This window comes from Copadichromis virginalis, linkage group LG3 (assembly GCF_057382275.1).
Source record: "Copadichromis virginalis isolate Kocher_CV1m ecotype Utaka linkage group LG3, C_Virginalis_male_GT1.1, whole genome shotgun sequence".
NCBI lineage: Eukaryota > Metazoa > Chordata > Actinopteri > Cichliformes > Cichlidae > Copadichromis > Copadichromis virginalis.
Genome location: NC_140620.1, coordinates 39,270,510 through 39,280,644, shown reverse-complemented (window position 1 = coordinate 39,280,644; position 10,135 = coordinate 39,270,510). Strand labels below are relative to the sequence as shown.

Genomic DNA, 10,135 nt, shown 5'->3' with positions numbered 1-10,135 from the left:
CTCCTGTTATTCATTCCCTGATTGCTCCCTCTTTGTATTTAAGCCCTGTGTTTCTCTGTGTCCGTGTTGCGATCTACTGTTTATTTTGCTGTGTGTTTTGCCAGTCCACCGGTGTTAGTTTATTTTCAGTTTTTCCCAGTTATGTTATGTTTGCGTTCAGCATTAAAGCTGTTTTGGTTTAAGTTTGTCTCCGGAGTCTGCACCTTGGGTCCTATTCCTGTTTGCACACAGCCGTCACCTAACAGATGGGACAATTTCCTGTAAAACTGTTTTTGGCGCAGTTTTCAGCAGCAGTCGCGGGAGTTTTGAAATGTGATGGCTTAACGGAGCCTATGGAGATTTCTTTTGTCATTAGCAGCCCCCTTGATAGAGGCACAAGGTATGGTTATGATATAAATGAGGACACTTTTAGATGTTTTTGTGACAGTCGCTACATTTGTTAAATGTTACGTTGAAACGAACTTCATGTTATAAGGTTTATGATTGTAAGAGTGTGGATTATTTTGCTTACACGCTGTTTCTATGTATACCTCCTCAGTTCTTACGGTGAGATTGATGGTTTACTGCCATTAAACCTTCAAAACGTCATCAGTAAAGTGTCATCCTTCATTCGGGGGGGTTCGCTACAGTAAGAGCTTACCTCCGGCAGCAGTAAGAGCTTACCTCTTAGAGCTTACCAGAGAGCTTACCTCCGGTTGCACAAAGGTCTGAACTAGAGCGTTTACAAGCAGAAAAAGAAAGGCAAGCAGAACGTGCAAAATTAGAGATTTATGACAAAGAGTTTAAAGTTGATATGGACAGTCAGTTAATGTTACAGAGCAATGGGATGTCTGTTATCAACCAAAGCTTTGCACAACCAGCCTCAGGGCTCTCTACAGGTTCATATCACCCACATGTGGAACAATATGCATCCATCCCTGTCAATAATCCTCTACAACAACTGCACTCACAAATTGTCACTCCATCGCCTCCCACAGACGTATTGCAGCTGGCTAAAGCTATTCAAGACAGCATAGCAGTAAGCAGAATTCCAGTGCCTGTGCCCATCGTGTTCAGCGGAGATCCCATCACCTACATCGAATGGAAGGCTTCCTTCATCTCACTGGTGGGCCACAAAGGTATATCTCCAGCTGAAAAACTGCATTTGTTAAAAAGGTATATCACTGGTCCTGCTCTTAAGTGTCTTGAGGGCACGTTCTACCGCAGTGATGAAGAGGTATACAAAGATGCATGGAAAAGACTTGACCAACGCTACGGTCAGCCATTTGTTGTTCAAAAGGCATTCAGAGACAAACTGTCAAAGTGGCCTAAAATCCACTCAAAAGATGCAGAAGGTCTACAGGCCTTTTCTGATTTTCTCACAACTTGTCTGCAAGCAACACCACATGTAAAGGGCTTAGAGATACTAAGTGACTGTGAGGAAAACCAAAAGTTATTGCATAAGATTCCAGAATGGCTTGCAACGCGTTGGAACCGTCAAGTCACAGTTGCTCTCATGAAAGGCAAAGATTTTCCCTCCTTCAAGGATTTTGCAGAGTTTGTAGCACTCGAGGCAGAAATTGCATGTAATCCTGTGACTTCTTCATATGCACTCTATTCATGCAGCTGATCCTTGGAGAAAAGATACATAAGGGAGACCAAACCAAACAGATCTGTGACTCAAGTCTTTACTACACAAGCCACAGTACAAGGAGAAAAAACTAAGTCAAATGACACAAGGTTAAAGGTGGCCTGCATGTTCTGCAAAGATGAAAGTCATCAGTTGTCAAAGTGCCCAAGCTTCTCAGAGAAGTCACTAGACCACAAACGGACATTTGTGAAGGAAAATAAACTGTGCTACGGGTGCTTAAAGGTGGGCCACAATGCCAGAGACTGTCGTCATCGCCACAAATGTGACACTTGCAAAGGACGACACCCCACCTGTTTGCACAATGAGAGTCACATGGCAAATGAAAGGCCTCAGAGCTCTACAAACGTCGCTTCAACCACAGAAAATGATACCATGGCAGCCACAGCTCTGAATGTTACTAAGGTGGGTCAATCAGGTAGTACCTCCATGATTGTTCCTGTGTGGGTTTCCACTACTCAGAGTCCATCTAAAGAGCAGCTTGTGTACGCTTTATTAGACACACAAAGTGACAACACATTTGTCAGTGAGGAGATAACTAACCAGTTACAAGCAGCATCCCACCCAGTTAAGCTAAAACTAACCACGATGCTGGGAGTTCACATGACAGTCAAAAGTCAGAGAGTAGCAGGGTTACGTGTGAGAGGTTATAATTCAGATGTTCACATTGACCTTCCACCCTCCTACACAAAGGACTACATCCCATTTAACTATGACAACATACCCACAAATGAAACTGCAAGGCAATGGCCCCATCTGTCAGAGATCGCTGATCAGATACCCCCTCTCCTGAGTTGTGATGTTGGACTACTCATTGGATTTAACTGTCCCAGAACTCTAGCTCCAAAACAGGTTCTACTCGGAAAAGACAATGAGCCATTTGCCATACAGACAGACCTAGGGTGGAGCATTGTTGGTGGCTCATCAGAGTCAAATGAAACTGAAACAAGTCTGTGCCATAGGGTCATGGTAAAGGAAATGCCTGCTGTAACACCAATGGACATGATCAATCTTCTTGAATCCGATTTCAAGGACACAAAGGCACGTGACAAAACGGTCTCACAAGCGGATCTCGTTTTTCTGGAAAAACTTAAGGAAGGGATAAAGAAAAATGAACAAGGACACTGTGAGATGCCTCTTCCATTCAAGCAAAGGCCAAACTTACCAGACAACAAAAGGCTTGCAGAGATCAGACTGGAACACTTAAGGAGAAGGTTGAACAAGGATGAGAACTACAAAAATGAACTGCCCACAGCACAACCTGTTGAGCTGCATCTGACCATAGGAGATCCAGAAGTCAGAAAAGTACAGACAATGCTTACTAAAGTCACAGACACTGTAAGTCTTGCTGAATGTCTAAGTAAGTTCTCCTCCTGGTCCAAAGCAATTAAGGCTGTAGCACATCTCATAAGAAGGGCTAGACACATCAAGTCAAATGCATCAGCTACAGAGAGTGAGCAGAAAAATGCTGAACTTGTGATCATTCGACATGTACAAAGTCAAAAGTATGAACAGGAAATAAAACAGCTGAAGAAAGGAGAACAGCTCCCACATCATAACAAACTGTTTAAACTGGACATTTTCATGGATACAGATGGTCTCCTCAAGGTGGGAGGGAGACTCCAGCATGCAACGAGTGACACCTTCAAACACCCGATCGTGATCCCAAAAGAACATTGTGCAGCCAAAGTCATAATATCTCACTGTCATGACAAAGTAAAACACCAAGGAAAGGAATTCACCATAAATGAAATCAGATCCAGTGGCTACTGGATTCCTGGAATGAGTAAAACAGTTGCCTCATTCATCCGACAATGTGTGATCTGCCGCAGACTCCGCAAAGCTCCAGAGGGTCAGAGGATGAGTGACCTACCTCCACATCGCTTAGAGCCCTCTCCTCCCTTCACACACTGCGGCATGGACTGTTTTGGTCCATTTGTGACAACAGAGGGAAGAAAACAACACAAACGGTATGGACTCCTACTTACTTGCTTTTGTTCTCGTGCCATTCACATTGAGTTCTTAGAGGACTTGTCTACTGATGCATTTATTAATGCATTAAGATGTTTCATTTCAATCAGAGGTGCAGTTCGAAACATCCAATGTGACCAGGGAACGAACTTTGTTGGTGCTCAGAATGAGATCAAAGCAGCTTTAAATGAGCTAGACACTCAGAGAATAAATACATACTTGACTGAAAAACAATGTGACTTTGTGATGAACGCACCCCATGCTAGTCATGCAGGGGGAGTGTGGGAACGTCAGATAAAGACTGTCAGAAGTGTGCTGAATACCACTCTGTTACTGGCTCATGACAGACTCAATGATGCTTCATTACGGACATTATTCTATGAAGCCATGGCTATAGTCAATAGCAGACCCCTGACTATAGATAACTTGAACAGCCCCAACAGCCTAGAACCGCTCACACCCAATCATCTGCTGCACATGAAATCCAATGCACCGTTGCCCCCACCTGGTGCCTTTTCAAATGAGGACCTGTACAGCAAGAAGAGGTGGCGCCGCGTGCAGTTCCTTGCAGAGCAGTTCTGGAGCCGCTGGAGCCGAGAATACATTCACAACATCATTTCAAGGCAAAAGTGGCACTCACCAAAGAGGAATCTAAAGGTAGGTGATGTTGTGTTGGAAATGGATGAACTGGCACCCAGAGGGGAATGGAGACTTGCAAGAGTTGTAGAGACTGTCAGTGGATGTCAGTGGAAAAGATGGACTTGTGCGAAGGGTAAAGATCTCACTTGGAGAAAAGAGACTCAATAATAAAGGTCAACGCTCTACTAAACTATCAGTTGTTGACCGTCCAGTACAAAAACTTGTATTATTGTTAGAAAGTTCCTAAGGTAACTCCTACACGGGTTATTTTGTTTGGGAAAATTGTTCATTTTGGTTTTTATGTAAACCAATTATTCGTAATTTTGGTGGGAGTGTAAATAACCCTGAATGCCTTTCCTTGCACCTTATTTTGGCACTCATTGCTGTTTTCTACTACCAACTTCCTGTTTGTGTGTAGAAGCTTTTATTTTGATGGGACGATTTCCTGTAAAACTGTTTTTGGTGCAGTTTTCAGCAGCAGTCGCGGGAGTTTTGAAATGTGATGGCTTAACGGAGCCTATGGAGATTTCTTTTGTCATTAGCAGCCCCCTTGATAGAGGCACAAGGTATGGTTATGATATAAATGAGGACACGTTTAGATGTTTTTGTGACAGTCGCTACATTTGTTAAATGTTACGTTGAAACGAACTTCATGTTATAAGGTTTACGATTGTAAGAGTGTGGATTATTTTGCTTATACGCTGTTTCTATGTATACATCCTCAGCTCTTACGGTGAGATTGATGGTTTACTGCCATTAAACCTTCAAAACGTCATCAGTAAAGTGTCATCCTTCATTCGGGGGGGTTCGCTACAACCATGTTATAACCAACCGTGTTACAACCATGTTATAACCAACCATATAACCATGTTATAGCCAACCATGTTTCAACCATGTTATAATAATAATAATAATGATAATAATAATAATAATAATAATAATAATAATAATAATAATAATAATGGATACTTTATTGATCCCCATGGGGAAATTACTTGTTTTTCTCTGCATTTGACCCATTCACTCAGTGAAGCAGTGGGCAGCCCACTAAGCAGGCGCCTGGGGAGCAGTGTGTAGGGACGGTACCTTGCTCAGGGGTACCTCAGGGTAGCCGTTAAGTGGATTCGAACCGCCGACCTTCCGATCATGGGGCGACCACTTTACCTACTGAGCTATCCCTATAACAACCATGTTATAACCATTTTATAACCAGTCATGTTTTAACCAACCATGTTATAACCATGTTATAACCAACTATGTTATAACCATGTTATAACCAACTATGTTATAACCATGTTATAACCAACTATGTTATAACCATGTTATAACCAACTATGTTATAACCATGTTATAACCAACCATGTTATAACCAACCATGTTATAACCAACCATGTTATAACCAAACATGTTATAACCAACCATGTTATAACCAAACATGTTATAACCAACCATGTTATAACCAACCATGTTATAACCATGTTATAACCAACCATGTTATAACCAACCATGTTATAACCAACCATGTTATAACCAACCATGTTATAACCAACCATGTTATAACCAAACATGTTATAACCAAACATGTTATAACCATGTTATAACCAAACATGTTATAACCAAACATGTTATAACCATGTTATAACCAACATGTTATAACCATGTTATAACCAACAATGTTATTATTACGTTATAACCAACCATTTTATAACCAGCCATGTTATAACCAACTATGTTATCACCATGTTATAATCAACTATGTTATAACCATGTTATAACCAACCATATCATAACCATGTTATAACTAACCATGTTATAATCATGTTATAACCAACCATGTTATAACCAACCATGTTATAACCAGCCATGTTATAACCAGCCATGTTATAACCAACCATGTTATAACCAACCATGTTATAACCATGTTATAACCAACTATGTTATAACCATGTTATAACCAACTATGTTATAACCAACCATGTTATAACCAGCCATGTTATAACCAACCATGTTATAACCAACCATGTTATAACCATGTTATAACCAACTATGTTATAACCATGTTATAACCAACTATGTTATAACCAACCATGTTATAACCAACCATGTTATAACCAACCATGTTATAACCAACCATGTTATAACCAACCATGTTATAACCATGTTATAACCAACTATGTTATAACCATGTTATAACCAACTATGTTATAACCATGTTATAACCAACTATGTTATAACCATGTTATAACCAACTATGTTATAACCAACCATGTTATAACCAACCATGTTATAACCAACCATGTTATAACCAACCATGTTATAACCAAACATGTTATAACCAAACATGTTATAACCAAACATGTTATAACCAAACATGTTATAACCATGTTATAACCAACCATGTTATAACCATGTTATAACCAACCATGTTATAACCATGTTATAACCAACCATGTTATAACCATGTTATAACCAACCATGTTATAACCATGTTATAACCAACCATGTTATAACCATGTTATAACCAACCATGTTATAAGCATGTTATAACAGACTATCTTATAACCATGTTATAATCAACCATGTTATAACCATGTTATAACCAACCATGTTATTATCATGTTATAACCAACCATGTTATAACCATGTTATAACCAACCATGTTATAAGCATGTTATAACAGACTATCTTATAACCATGTTATAATCAACCATGTTATAACCATGTTATAACGAACCATGATATAACCATGTTATAACCAACCATGTTATAACAATCATGTTATAACCATGTTACAACCAACCATGTTATAACCAGCCTTGTTATGACCAACCATGTTATAAGCATGTTATAACCAACCATGTTATAACCAACCATGTTATAACCATGTTATAACCAGCCATGTTATAACCATGTTATAACCAACCATGTTATAACCAACCATGTTATAACCATGTTATAACCAAACCATGTCATAAGCATGTTATAACCAACCATGTTATAAGCATGTTATAACCAACCATGTTATTACCATGTTATAACCAACCATGTTATAACCATGTTATAACCAACCATGTTATAACCATGTTATAACCAACCATGTTATACCCAGCCATGTTATAACCAACCATGTTATAAGCATGTTATAACCAACTATCTTATAACCATGTTATAATCAACCATGTTATAACCATGTTATAACCAGCCATGTTATAACCAACCATGTTATAACCAACCATGTTATAACCATGTTATAACCAACCATGTTATAAGCATGTTATAACCAACCATGTTATAACCATGTTATAACCAACCATGTTATTACCATGTCATAACAAACCATGTTATAACCAACCATGTTATAACCAACCATGTTATAATCATGTTATAACCAACCATGTTATAACCAGCCATGTCATAACCAACCGGGTTGTCAGTCTCTGTGTCGCAATCGGTTAGCGCTTTCTCCTGGTAAAAACCAAAAAAGACCAGAACACCCTCCCCCAGTCCCCCGTCCAGTCTCGACACCTGTGGGTTGAGCGTTGTCAGTCTCTGTGGAGCAATCGGTTAGCGCGTTCGGCTGTTAACCGAAAGGTTAGTTGTTCAAGCCCACCCAGGCACGATATCACTGTTATTGCCAGGTAATTCAGAATGCCGCACAAACGTGCAGTGCAGCTCTTATGACAGTTATGTTGGTTATACCATGTTATAATCAACCATGTTTTAACCAAACATGGTATAACCATGGTATAACCAGGACGTCGTTTGATGAATGCACTCAATTGTTTTATCAAGGGTGATATGCATCTTTGGGGTGCTGTTTTTCTTCCGCAACTGCATACTTGCTGCCAAGTATGTGTGACCTACAAGTCACATATTTTAAACAATCAAGGCGGTATGGAGAGGAAGTACCAGAGCACCTCCATCTAGCCACCCGGTCCTCTCTCGACGCCCCTGCTTGGCTTCACTCAGTCTCTGTTGCACAATCGTATACCCCACAACCAAAAAGCCCGGAATACCCTCCCCCAGTCCCCCGTCCAGTCTCCACACCTGTGGGTTGCGCGTTGTCAGTCTCTGTGGCGCAATTGGTTAGCACGTTCGGCTGTTATCAGAATCAGAATCAGAATACTTTATTCATCCCGAGGGAAATTAGGGGTTACAGCAGGCAGCACGCTAATGGCGCATGCGCACTCACAAAGGAACCTTCTGACCAACTTTACACAAACATCACATTGGGGAGACATGTCAGAAAGGTAGGCTGATAGGAAAAACAACGAAAATACACTACATGAGGTAAGAGGAGGAGAAAAAAAACTCCACTCAGACTGAGCTCCTGGTGGGAGAACAGTTTGATAACAGAAAAAACACCTCAGCACAAAAGCACATGACTATCAATACACCATAGAAACACGAGACAAGCAACAGGGGCGGGTAAAGGGTAAGAGAGAGCCGGCGTAGACAGCGCATCCGGTCCTGCAGCATCTGCGCTGGTCCAGTTGACTGCTATCATCCCCGGTAGGGCACAAGCATCGAAGGCGTTGGAAAGGGAGGGGGATGAGTGAGTGCTTGTCAGTGTAAGTGTGTGTGTGTGTGTGTGTCCAGAGTTCAGCGGAGACAGTGTCCTTCGCACTATCAGGCTAAGTAAACAGTCTGCCAGCCAACCCAGGTGGCCTTCATGGGACGGGAAGAATAGTCATCACACAGTCGTTATCAGGGAGTTGTTTTGGTGGGCTCCAGCCTTGGGCCTGCAGCTGGCGCCGTGGTGTCCGAATGTTGAATATTGTTGATTTCGGTTTTGTGAGCAGCTCGAATTTTAGCACTCTGAGACTGGTCCCTCAACTTCGCGTTGGAGAACCGCGAGCCTCCCCATGATGGTATCAAACTTCAGTTCCAAGGTGTTGTCAGTCTTTTGATTCTGAGACTTCACAACTGCAGTGATCCGTTCCGCGATGTTTTCCAGCTGTCGCTCAATGGTGTCATTTTGAGCAGGCCTCTCTCTGATGTTTCCCCTCATACGCTCAATGGTGTTGTTTTGAGCCTTCACAGCAGCAGTAAGCGTCTCCAAGGTGTTGACCATATTACGTTCGTTGTGAGAGGTCACACCTCGTCCCGGCGCTTCGAATCCAGCGGGCAGCCATGTGGGGGTTTGAACAGCCGGTTCCGCTCTCTTATTTCTCTGATAAAGCGGGGCTAGGCCAACGCCGATCAGCATGAACCCTGTTATCATGGTTCCGAATAGGTAGATATCTTCAGCGTCCTCGATCGACAGTCCCGCCAGGCACACGGTCCTCCAGTTCTGCCACCCGTCCATCGTGTAACCGGCAGGGAAAGTCCCTCCAGGGCACTCAGGCTCTCCCGAGCCCCGACTTCTCGTTGAGAAAAGGGTGTCAATAGCACTCAGAGACCAGTTGATCAAATCATAATTGTCTTTTAGGTTTTATCAACCAACAAAGACCGGAACACCCTCCCCCACTCCCCCGTCCAGTCTCGACACCTGTGGGTTGCGGATTGTCAGTCTTTGTGGCGCAATTGGTTAGCGCGTTCGGCTGTTAACCGAAAGGTTGGTGGTTCAAGCCCACCCAGGGACGATATCACTGTGTTTGCCAGGTAATACACAAACATGCAGTGCAACTCTTATGTTGGTTATACCATGTTATAATCAACCATGTTTTAACCAACCATGGTATAACCATGTTATAACCAGGACGGTCGTTTGATGAACGCAGTCAACTGTTTTATCAAGGGTGATATCCATCTTTGGGGTGCTGTTGTTCGTCCGCAACTGCATACTTGCTGCCAAGTATGTGTGACCTACAAGTCACATATTTTAAACAATCAAGGCGGTATGGAGAGGAAGTACCAGAGGACCTCCATCTAGCCACCCGGTCCTCTCTCGACGCC

At 42.0% G+C, this 10,135-nt stretch overlaps 1 non-coding gene across 1 annotated transcript; it reads left to right on the top strand.

Moving 5' to 3' along the window:
- The first annotated feature begins 9,748 nt into the window (after positions 1-9,748).
- Positions 9,749-9,822, top strand: trnan-guu (transfer RNA asparagine (anticodon GUU)). Its single transcript has one exon. It is a non-coding gene; the product is annotated as a tRNA-Asn (tRNA).
- The last annotated feature ends 313 nt before the right edge of the window (positions 9,823-10,135 follow it).